The 13,347-nt window shown below is 33.2% G+C and overlaps 1 protein-coding gene across 1 annotated transcript in view; it reads right to left on the bottom strand.

The window, feature by feature from the left end:
• Positions 1-13,347, bottom strand: part of GRID2 (glutamate ionotropic receptor delta type subunit 2) — a 1,564,419-nt gene that overhangs the window by 1,078,751 nt on the left and 472,321 nt on the right. The window lies entirely within an intron of this gene.

Below are 13,347 nucleotides of genomic sequence, written 5' to 3'. Positions count from 1 at the left end.
ATTTACCCCACCTGCTGTGCCATAAATATTTTAATTTCTATGTCAGTTAAGAAATGTTTATTTAGGTTGCATAAGAAGTGAAAGCTCTTGGGTTACTTGGTAGCTCTATATCCTAATTTCAGGCCAAGGACAAAGTAAAAGATTTTAGTCATATTTCTAGTAGGTGCAAATAACAACCACATACAATTTTTACAAATCAATGTCTGCAACATTAGAGAAAGTAATTAAGTCTGAATATAGAGAATTTCTCCAAGCTCTTGTTGATTATTGTAAACTTTATAAAATATGCACATTCATAATTTATTTATTACTTTGTTTTGGGGCCACATGCAGGGGCACTCAGGGGTTAATCCTGGATCTGAATTCAGAAATCACTCCTGGTAAGCATAAAGAACCATATAAAATTCCGGGAATCAAACTCGGGTCAGGCATATGCAAGGCAAATACTCTACTCTCTGTACTAATGCTTGGGCCTAAGGGGGCCTAAATGCACGAATTACTATGAAAAGTAGCACATCTTTCAAAAATAGTTCACAGTTCTTGAAACCAATGATGATAAGGTATATAATTCTCTCTACATAAGAATCTAATATAGAGACCTTACAGAACCTTAATTACATGGTTGTTGTTACTATTTTTATATTTTCAAATTTATCATATTAGTAGGACTATATTACAAGGGAGAGTCCTTGACTTTGATCCCAACAATATTCAATTCTAGAGCCATATACAGAAATATGACATTTCCATGTTATTCGTTCAGAAATTTTTGATGCAATCTTATTTGACTTACATCTTCAATAGCTTACCAGGCATAATTATGATTGAATGTTACATTAAATTAGAATGAGGGGCCAGAGCAGTGATGCAAGTGGTAAGGCATTTGCCTTGCACACCCTAACCTGGGACAGACCACAATTCAATCCCCCAGCATCTCACACGGTCACCCAAGCCAGGGGAAATTCTGAGCACATAGCCAGGAGTAACCCATGGGTGTCACTGGGTGTGGCCCAAAAACCAAAAAATAAAAAATGAAATGATGAGCTAATAGACAAGATATTTAATAAATAACTTACTTTAATATACATGTGATAACATGTCTGAAAAAGAGTACCTAGCCAAAAACTCTCAAGATTCTTGGAATCAAATACTGAGTGTTGGTCACATTTATGAAATGGGCCTAACAAAATATTTGGAAGTATGAGGTAGCATCCCTAAAAGCCTGTTGTCCCATAAACCAACAGTCCATGAGTTAAAATAAGATAAACTAAATGTATTTTTAATTTCCTAATTGCATTTATTTTAGCTTCAAGCTTTAAATAATTAATTATAAGTAACCAACCTGTCTTCTCCAGAAAAAGAAATCATTTACTTTGGCTTTTGGCCAAACCTGTTAATTCTCAAGGCTTACACCTGATTCTGAATTAAGAGACCAATTCTTATAATGCTTAGTGTAACATATATGGTGCCAGGTTGCTCACAGGCAAGGATAGTATCTAAACTTCTGTACTAACTGTCGTGCACCCCCTCAGGAAAACATTTTTAAAAAATAAAAGGAAATAATATTGGACTTCAGTTTTGACGTCAATTGCTATCTTAGATTCAATTGAGTCACATTATGTACTCTAGAATTTAAATGTGAATAATTAATAAAGTTTATATATTCAGTTATATCAATAATGCTGGAAATTAATAACTCAATAAATAAAAGTTAATAGAAGACTTTCTTCTTTCTCTTTCTTTTGCTTTTTTGGGGGCCACAATTAACCTTGATGCTAATGTTATTTATTTGCCAATGTTTGGCACTTAAAACTAATTAGCTTCAATCTGAGTGAGAATAAACACATGAATTCATTAAATGGTTATTAATAAGAAACCACCCACATATATAAATATGCAGGCTACTCACAAAGATTTTTCATTTGTGTTTTCTTTTTCTGCCCAAACCAAATCTTCCTTGCCATAATTTGGAAAATATTTATCTAATCTGAGAGGTACATAATAATTAATAATTATGAAGAAGAGTGTCTATGGTGTCTAATTTCAAAATAGTCTAAATGCGTTATTCATATCTTGCATGAAGCTATATTTAGAGATGTAAGAAATTCCAGAGCACTATTTTTTGGTTTTGTTTTTGGGCCACACCCAGGGATGCTCAGGTGTTACTCCTGGCTCAGAAATCGCTCCTGGCTTGGGGACCATATGGGATGCTGGGGGATCAAATCACAGTCAGACGTGTGCAAGGCAAATGCACTACCACTGCATCATCACACTGGCCCAGAATTCAGAGCACTATTGTTCTCCCATATTCTTCTTAATAAATCCTACATTTCTTAATATATTTTGCTAAATTTTACTTTTCCTTAATTCATGATCTGTATAAAAACAGTCTATGCAAGCTCATGATTTCAATAGTAATTAATATATCATTGTGTCTTGTTAAAATACTTAAGTATCTGTTTATATAAGAAACTTTTATATAAATATCCTTTATATAAAATACTTGAACATCCTCAAGCTATTTTGTAATATTGCAATCAAAACTAATTCTTGCCTTCTGTGTGGTTTGGTTTTCCATTAAAATATTACTGTACAGACTGTGGTTTGATCCCCCGGCGTCCCATATGGTCCCCCAAGTCAGGAGCGATTTCTGAGTGCATAGCCAGGAGTAACCCCTGAGTGTCACCGGATGTGGACTCAAAACCAAAACATATATTATATATATATATATATATATAACTGTAAGGAAGTAGAAAAGAAAAAATGAGAAAAATTATTAAACTTTCAGCTCAAAAATACGGAATGCATGGAGATTCATCACAACAACCCTTCAGGTTCAAAAGCAATGATGAGATACAGCAAAATCACTCAATAAAATGAATTTTTTGTCAAGAATATGTCACCCAGCCAGACATTCATTCAGGTTTGAAGGAAGAATACACAACTTCATGAATAAACAACAACTCAAAATTTTACAGACTCAAAACCAAATTTCAAGAAAATAATTTAAGGTTCTACTTTAAGGCAAGGCAGACTCAACAAACACACCAAACGCCTTAAAATATGACATAAATATGATGGGCCAAGTGGTTATCTGCTGTACTATCATGCCAGCTCCATTGTTTTATATTTTTGAAGCTCTAGGTTCAATCCCTAAAACTAACAACAACAACAACAACAAAAACCCTAAATCTTCTACCTAACCACAAGATCTTTAAGAATTATGTAAATATTTCTATTTTTATTTTTGAGTTCTTTATATGAGGAATTTCTACCTTTAGCAATCATATTTAGATAATTAAATTAAAATAAAGATAACAAAAACTGAGATTAGCAAGGACAAGTACAAAGGGGTGGCTGAGAAGGTCCTTTTCGACAATAATGAAGAAAAGCAGACTTTGAAAGGTGTGATCTGTGAAGCCTATAATCATTGTACTTCATATTTTAAAAGCAGAAAACTATAAGTAACTTGAAATACACATAAGTAACCAATGCTTTTTTAAATATTAATAATTTTTATTTTGAGCAAATTGGATGACATCATTCACAGTAGTATTTCAGGTACATAGTGACATTGAATCAGGGGCATTCCCACCACCAATGTTGTCCTCCTTCCACCCCTGTTCCCACCAAGCATCCCATATCGCCCCTCTTTTGCCCTCAGGGCTGCTAGTATAAGTGGTCTCTTCTGTTTCTAGCCCTTGGTAGATTGGGTATTGATTCTGTTGTAGCTGGGTTTGGATTTGGTGTTCAAGTCTGATCATTTTTTATTTCTACTCAATGTTCAGACGACTGTTTTGGTCTTGGGGCCCTCCATGATTTCCCCCTCAATTTGTGAGGCAGAACAAGATGGTTCAAGTTATGTGTTTTTGTTTGAAGGTAAGAAAAAAAAAAAACAGGAAAAGAAAAAAGAGGGAGGACAAACAAGCAAAAAAATGGGAGGAGTCCTTCTAGAGACTACAAATATAAATTTAAGAAAAGAAAGGGAAAAGGGAAGGAGAGCATAAAAATAATACAAGTAAAATCAAACCCAAAATAAAACAAAACATTAAAGTATATGCATATATTAAAAAATAAAGCAAACCATCCAAAACATCACACTGCTAAATTCCATATCATTTTGAGAGACATGCTAATAGATATTTCCAAAAAATCATTTTGAGATATATATAAATTGCTCATGCCTTTGTAAATATGCCCTATCACATTTGTAATCAAATTATGTAATTTGTAATCAAATCAAATGGTAATTAAATTATGATGTAAGGACTTTTTTATGTATTAAAATCAATAAACAGTCTTAAAGCAAGTAATGATCAATGTTGTAAAATGAAAATATCAGCATAATACATAGTGCAGTAAAAAGTGTCAATCACCACGAAAGGAAAAGAGCTGGAAGTAACAGCTCACCTCATGAAGCTCACCACAAACAGGGATGAGTTTAGTTAGAGAAATAACTACATTTTGATCTATCCTAATAATGAGAATGTACGAGGGAAATAGAAAGCCTATCTAGAGTACAGGCAGGGGTTGGGTGGGGAGGAGGGAGATTTGGGACACTGGTGATGGGAATGTTGCACTGGTGATGGGTGGTATTCTTTACATGACTGAAATCCAAACACAATCATGTATGTAATCAAGGTGTTTAAATAAAAAAAGTGTCAATCACTTGAGAATATTTGAAAATATGTTGGCATTTTTAAAAAGATGAACATATGCCATTTGCTATTCAACAATCTGCAAGTTCTGTAAATAGATTACTAAAACCTTCTTTTCTGCCTTCTTTCCATTAACTATGAAACCTATTTCAATAGTATTTTTTCTTCTTTTTGATCCATTTTCATTATGAACATAATTTTAATTTCTCTTAGTTGAAAATATGACACAGTTTGACTCTCAATGCTTCTTTAAATTGACCTCTAAACAAATTTAATTCTCCTCTCAACTGACTAGTCACTTCATTTAAACTTTTTCATCATATTTAATCCTTTCAACATAGGCTATAAAATGTTAAAATAAAATTCTTTTCCTCCACTGCACAATTTATATACATTCCTTGGTGGTCTGATTATGGTAATTGATAATTTAACCCTACAACATCCACAGTATATAACAATAACCACAGGAGAAATTAAGAAAGTACCGTCATATGTTAAATTATATATGTATATAAATATACATAGTTTAACTTTTGTTTCCTCAAAACATTTTTGAAATCTCCAAAGATGTTCCATAACAATAGATTAAATAAATCAGATTTATATTTTATGCTCTCAAATCAGCACAGTATTTCAATAATTTTTATTGAAGTATTTCACGTGTAGAAATATAACAGAATAACTGCCCACTGCTTCTATTGCTCAAAAATGGCAATGCCATCTCTAACTTGGATGATGGTGCCACCTTCTACTCATTTCCCCGCCTTTAAACTTCCTGCCCTTTGCCAGTATGTTCTTTGAAGTCTCCAGTAGGACTCCTAGATGGAAGTGTATGTACCTCTCAAAATTCTATAAAGACAATCTATTGTACTCAAAGAGAAATAACAGTTAACAGAGTAGAACTTTCAATGTTTTATTTGCTGTTGGTTTATTTCCCTTTTACTTCCATTGCACACAATCTCTGCTTTTTTTTGCGCCAAAAAGACATGCTCTAGCTTTTGTTAATTTTGCCTCCCAGGATTCTCTTGTTTAAACAGCTACATTGATTCCGTATCTCCTCCAAGTCTTTGCTAAAATATAATTTTTCTAACCTTCCTGTCCACCATGTACATTTCTCTCTCCTTTCATTTACTTCTGGCTTAGCCTGATAATTTTTACATTTTTATTCACTTTATAAAACAAAATATTGTTGATCTACCATTAGATTACAATACAATGGAAGTTCCAGGAGAATCTTTACTTTCTACATTTCTATTTTCTTATAGTTCATATAAACATATGTCTTCTACATGTTGTATTTCTTTTTTGTTGTTGCTGTTTTTGTTTTTTGGGGCCACATCTGGTGATGCTCAGGGGTTACTCCTAGCTATGCGCTCAGAAATTGCTCCTGGCTTGGGGACATTTAAGCAGTGGAAGAAACGTTTGATTTCTAGAGGTTTGAGATACTGAATAGATTAATTTTGCTAGAATAGAATTGTTTTTAACTTGGTATATTTATGGTCATACACTCTTTTATATAAGCACTTTTGAATTTTTTACTCAATTATCTAAAATAATTTAGCAATGCACCAGTCCTGATGTTTCTAATGTTATATTTAAATCACATGCTCCAATTCTGTCGTTTTCAAAACAGGCAATGCATGTTGATGAGGTATCAAGACGTCAATTTCTAATTTAGTTTTTTAGAAATAGCCTTTATTTTAAGTTGAATACACAAATTATATTCAAATTTTCTGCTAATAACTATCTTCTCCCTTTCATTGGTTGAACAGCATTTAAAAAAACCAGAGAATTAGAGGTTTATAACAAGAAAAACATAGAAAATCTTAAACTGAAAATAACAAAACTAGCAGGAACATGTCTTTTATGACTTGATTTATTTGACTAATCAAATAAGTAAAGAGAGATAAAACTCTATTACAATTTCCCTTTAAATACAATCTATATTTAAAGGTAGTAAAGTGACAAACTGAGTACATTGGTGGCTGGAAATGTGCACTAGTGAAAGGTGTATAAATTGTAGGACTCAAACGCAATCACGAACAATTTTGTAATCACAGTTTTCAATAAAGTAATAAAACTGAGTAAAGACAAAATAATAAAGAATTTAAAAAACTATGATTCCTCAAAAAATAAATGTAATAAAGTAAAATTTTATATTCCAGTTAGAACACCAACAAAGAAATAAAAAAAGTTACCCACAATTTTTTTTAATCAATCATATAAAAAAGCATACTGGCAAACAAGGAAAGTATACCTACAAATTAACAGAAACTTTAACATACTATTTATAACTGAAACTGTATGTTAAAGTTATTTAGAACCTGTATAAGAAAACATATTTGCTGGTTATAAGTACAAAGAATGTTTTAAAATAGTGGCTATGCCTTAGCTACTTATTGCTAAATCAATGTAACAGATCCATTTTGGAAGTTATACATTTTTTACCAATATTTAAAAAAAAACATTTACAAAATTTAGGTTTGTTTGGTTGAGCATGGGTAATATAACCCATGGTAAAACATAGATTATAGCTTTTAGTTGTTGATAAATTAGTCAGTTTTTTAAAAGTAATGTAAATATTACAGAAAATTTAGGTTTGTTTGGTTGAGCATGGGTAATATAACCCATGGTAAAACATAGATTATAGCTTTTAGTTGTTGATAAATTAGTCAGTTTTTTAAAAGTAATGCAAATATTACACAAGACTAACTTTGACAACTGCAACTGGGCAGAACTTTTCCTGGGTCCAATAAGAAAGACCCTCGCCTAGGCTTTGTCCTAGGATTTGAATGATAACCATTATCTCTAATTCCAGAGGTCTGACTTTGATAACTATGACTGAGGAGAACATCTGGAACCATAAGGAAAGACCATATCCGAGGCTTAGTCCTACATTCTGGGAAAAAAAAATCACTAATTACAGAATACTGACTACAACAACCTTGATAGAGCAGAACTTCTAGAACCATAATACTTTATCCTAGTACAGATGACTGATTTTTTTTCACCACAACTGACCATATCATTAATGGCTCCCTAAAAAGACCTTGCGCTTGGATAATGAGCATGTCTAGAGCCTATATTTGTTCCCATGACAGTATGCTTCAGGGGTGGAGATACCCTGTATCTCTTAGGCCAAGGGAATTCCCACTCCAATTTTCCCCAATACTGTGCCTATGTGAAAAACAAACAAACAAACAAACAAAAACACCTTGCCAAACCAGCCTTACCCCCACCTTTTTTTCTTTCTTGACATTGTTTAGTTGTTTATTGCTTGTTTTGGTGGGTTCTTTTTCCAATCAATTCAGGGGTCTCAAACTCAATTTACCTGGGGGCCGCAGGAGGCAAAGTCAGGGTGATCCCAGAGTGCAAAGTCAGTAGTAAGCCTTGAACATTGGGGATGTGTGACCCAAACAACTAAAACAAAACAAAACAAAAAAGATTCCTCTAGGGCATGACTACAAAATGTTGTACGGAGGGCCGTTTGCGGTCCGTGGGCCCCGAGTTTGAGACCCCTGATAGAATCTAAATTGATATTGATAGCTCCTAGATGGACTCTCCCAGCTTTTCTTTTTTTCTTTCCAACAGAACCACGGAATTTGATCATCTTGTTCTGCTTCATAAATTGTGTGTGTGGGAGGGGAAGTGAATGGTATCAGGAGCAAACAGTCACATGAACATTGAGTGGAAATAAAAAAAAATGATCAGACCTAAATATCAAACCCAAAGTCAACAACAACAGAATCAAGATCTACAAGTTATATACAAAGGGGACCTATTACATTAGCAATCTAAGGGGCTGAGAGGGAGGTATGGGATGCATGCTGGGAACAGGAGCGGAGGAGGACAACAGTAGCGGTTGGAATAGCTGCAAAGTATTTTATTGTGTAAATATACCACAGTTTCTTTACCCATTCATCTCTTGTTGGGTACCTAAGGTGCTTCCAGGGTCTGGCTATTGTAGAGCTGTCATTAACATAGGAGTACATTTTCATATTGTGTTTTTGTGTTCCTAGGGTATATCTCTAGAAGTAGTATTGTGGGATAGTACTGTTATAATAGTTTTAACATTTATATAATTAATATACAAATTTATCATAACCAAACACCACCAACAAAGTCAGAGCCAATACTCACCACTTTTCTTTGTCACCTTTACTTTAACACTTCTCTCAGCCCTGATCCTCACTGCTAATTAATTTCCACTGCTTGGAAATCTGGGTTTTCTAATTCATTACTAATGGTTTGTCATTGTTTTATATTATCTGTCCCCTTGTTTTATCTCTCTATATTCCAAAGATGTGATCATCCATTTTTCATCTTTTTTCTCTAACTTATTTTGCTTAACATTATACCTCTGGATCATTCACTTACAGTATTAATCCATTTTCTGTTTTAAGCTGATGCACTGAATCTCTTCATCAATGGAAGTCTTCATCTTTAAAAAATCTTATTTTGGAAATTCTAAAATTTATATGTATGCTATCCAACCAGGCATTGTAAATGCTGTAAATGAGAAAGAGCCCCCCCCCACCAAAAAAAAAAACCTTAAGAAACAAGGAATATCTAGCTAAATTTAAATTTCCATTTGTGATAAAGTTATAAATAGTCTATTTGGAAATACTGACTTTGTTTTGTTTTGTTTTGGACCACACCTGGTTGTGTTCAGGACCTATTTCTGGCTCTAGAGTAAGGAATTTTTCCTGGCAGACTTGGGGGATCATATATAGTGTCAGAATCAAACCAGAGTACCACATGTAGAGCAAACACCCAACCCATTGGACTATCATTCTAGCTCCTGAAATAGTGTCTAATAGAATACTAATTAATTATATATGATGAAGTCCTACTATTTATAACATAATGGGTGGGACTATAGTCATTATGCTAAGTATAGGGTTCCTTAAACTCTTCCCAGCATACCCCATATACTCCCAAAAATGTTTATATAACCTTAGATATAGAATTATAAAAATTAGACATTTTAAAACTTCACCTCTCAGCAAAGATGAAAATAACTAAGGAGAAATAAAATAGTAAGAAAGCAAAAATTAACAAAGAACACTAGGTATTTACAAAATGTCTGTTTTTTCCTATGACATACTATATTGTTATTATATTAAAAACAGAATATTCTCCCTTAATGCAACAGATATTTAATTCACATTGTACTACAATTTAATATTAAAGGAAATTATCTTTTGAATGTCGATATTCACTGATAGTTTACATATTTTATAGAATAAAGCTTTTCGTGAATAAATTAAAATTATTTGTGATAAAAATCAATGAATATAAATGTTCCAATCTAAGTATCACAGTTATAAACGAGGCAATTAGTGAATTCACTAAATCTCTTTGAAGATTATGATTTCACAGAAAATAAAAATTAGGAGAGATGTTTGGGGTTACATCTGGCTGTGCACAGGGCTTTCTCTTGACTGTTCAGGGATCATTCTTTTTTGTTTGTTTGTTTGTTTTTTGTTTTTTTTGGGGGGGCCACACCCGGCGGTGCTCAGGGGTTATTCCTGGCTGTCTGCTCAGAAATAGCTCCTGGCAGGCACGGGGGACCATATGGGACACCGGGATTTGAACCAACCACCTTTGATCCTGGATTGGCTGCTTGCAAAGCAAACATGCTGTGCTATCTCTCCGGGCCCTCAGGGATCATTCTTAGCTGTTGTGGAGATTTATGTGAGCTGCAGGCTATTTAATTCCATTTGGTGCCCTGCTCGTAATTCTATATTTTCAGCACATAAATATTATTGATTTTTTTTTTGGTTTGGGGGCCACATCCTGTGACGCTTAGGGATTACTTCTGGCTATGCACTCAGAAATCACTTCTAGTTTGGGGGATCATATGGGACCCTGGGTGACTGAACCATGGTCCGTCCTGGATCAGTGCATGCAAGGCAAATGTCCTACTGCTGTGCCACTGCTCTGGCCACATGGATATTATTTTAATGTATAAATTAATTTTGAATCAATATGATATTCTAGCAGTAATTTCACATAAAAGCTACAAAAGTCAACACCAAATTAAAGAGGCCTTAAATTGTCATTGCAGTTAAGTTTTCACTGCCTCTGCTGTGATTTGAATATTTTCAATTGAAATAATTTATCTCTAACATCCTATAATCCTACACAATGATGGATAAATATCAGATGTCACACTTGTCTTTATGAAATCAATTTAATCCTATAATTAAAAGACATTAAGTGTATTAGGATAGTTTATCATATTAAAATTTATTAAAGCTATTGTTTCTAAAATAAAGGTGAATTTGGGAGTATTAGGCCACAACCTGCTACAGTCAGGGGTTACTCCTGACTCAGTGCTCAGAAATCACTCCTTGCATGCTCAGAAGACCAAATGGGATCTGGACATTGAACCTGGGTCTGTTCCAGGTGGGCCCTGTGCAAGAAAAATGCTCTACCTCTGTGCTATGACTCCAGTCCATAATGTGATTATTTTTATTGTAACCATAATTTGTTTTTTCAATACTAAAAATACTAATACCCTTGTTAGAACACATTTCTAGCATTCCTGAATCTAGAAATTCAGAATCCCATAATAGGCTAATAGGGATTTATATTTTCCATAGTAGAATAAAATAAAAATTAGAAACAAAGAGTTGGAATACTACTGGATTAAATCATCAGTACACTAATTAGAAATCATTAACATTAATAAAATAATTAGAAATTAATTGTATGAACATAAATCTAACACATTTTTTGGGGCCACACCTGGAAATATTCACAGACACTCTGGTCATGGTTGGCAGACATAGTAAAATTAAACACCAAATATCTTTCAATGAAAAAGAAAATAAAAACCAGACAAATCAAGAACAGACTAGTAAATGGATTGTTTTAGTCTGTGTTTGAACCATACCAGCAGTATTCAGGTATACTTCTGGCCATGGTTGCAGACAAGGTGGGCAGCTTCATAAAAAGCATGTACTATAATTAGCTGAGCAATCACTGTGCCTTCCTACAAAAAATTGTGTGTGTGTGTGTGTGTGTGTCTGTGTGTGTAACATACAAGAGCAATAAATACAGAAATAAGGGGCAAGTGTTTACTTTTGAGGTGATAGATTTTTTTTCCCACTGGGATGACATGAAATTAGTATTATAATTGCACACTGCAGTGACCATTTTGAAAAGGAGGTTGTTATAGAATATATTTTGGGTGGAATAAATACATAGAGTTGTCCTATGCATTGCTAATTATTTAGCAGCAGCATTTGCTTCTAATTAATACACTCCAGCATCCCATGCAAAACGAGAAAAAAAACCCTACTCTTTATATGTTCATGTGCAGATACAATCGGCCAATTATATTAGTCTGCCATGGCTGCCAGAATAAAGTATTAAGGACACACTGGCTTAAATACAGAAATTTATTTACTACTGATCTAAGAGTAAGGTGTTGGTAAGTCTCTCACTCCTATTTTTGTCATTTACTCACTGCAGCCTCCAGGACACTTCCTATATGCAGAGGCAATTCGGCTGTCTCCATCTAATAAAGATACCAGATGCATTAAAATGCTACCCACTTGATCTCCACTAAACTTAATTTTCTCTTTTATGGGCCTTCTCTCCAAATATACTTATATTGTTAGGATTTGGAGGGAATATAATTCAGGCTGCAATAACTCCTTCAAAAAGAGAGGGATTAGAAATAAAGGATACTATGGAAAATAGTACCAGATCCTTGCCTATTGTGTTAATTATTTAAAATCTACATTAGCAACATAATTGGAAGCCATCTGGGTAATCACAATTTGTAAGAAAATTTGAAATTAAAGGAGTAAACTCTGAAGACAGGGTGAATACTCTGGGATTTTCACATTATACAAAACAAAGAGGGAAAATTAAGCATGCAGACATAGGAAAGAGTGAGAAATGTACATCCAAGTTTTAGAATTTCTTTTGATTTCTAGGTCAAGAAAATAAAGTCAAAATAGTCAAAAGTAAAAATAGTCAATCAAAATAATTCTTAGAAATGAATAAATGTAGAAAAGAAAATAATAAAAATTGCAAAAATCTCACAATTAATAGAGAAATTGCTACAATAATTGATGGAGTTCTTCATGATAACACTTCAGTAGATGGAAATTGTTTCCTTATTGAGAAACTGATTCATTCTTTGGATAAACAATTATTGCTTGAAACAAATAAAATCTATTTCAGTATTTTCTTAATTATGCAAATAATGTTTGCAAATAAAGGACACTAAGTATTTCAGATCACTTCACCTTTTTTTTTTGCCTTAAAGTCTTCCATATTAAATTCTAGGGAATAAAAAAAAAAGAACAAAACCTCATCATCTCTTTTATGGGAGTCATTAACAAACTCCTAGAAGAGCTCAGCTTATTATTCACTTTAACATTTTAAATTTACATTTTCCATCTACAAGAAATGCTACAGAGACTCTTTACTGTCATTCTCTAAAAGTATAGGAACAATTCTTATAGAGAAATGAGGCAATATTTTAGCATGAAATGCTTGTATATCCTGCTAGCTCATTCTGACTCTAGGCAAATTTTAGGATATCTTCAATTATATTTTTGAATAAAAATTGTCTACTTGCAATTAGTAACTGTAATATATAACTTAAAACCTTTATTTTTAAATATACACACATACACACATTTTCACATACATACATACATACATT

The sequence above is a fragment of the Suncus etruscus genome, chromosome 16 (genome assembly GCF_024139225.1).
Source record: "Suncus etruscus isolate mSunEtr1 chromosome 16, mSunEtr1.pri.cur, whole genome shotgun sequence".
NCBI classification, from domain to species: Eukaryota; Metazoa; Chordata; class Mammalia; order Eulipotyphla; family Soricidae; genus Suncus; species Suncus etruscus.
This window is presented reverse-complemented; position numbering and strand designations above follow the sequence as displayed.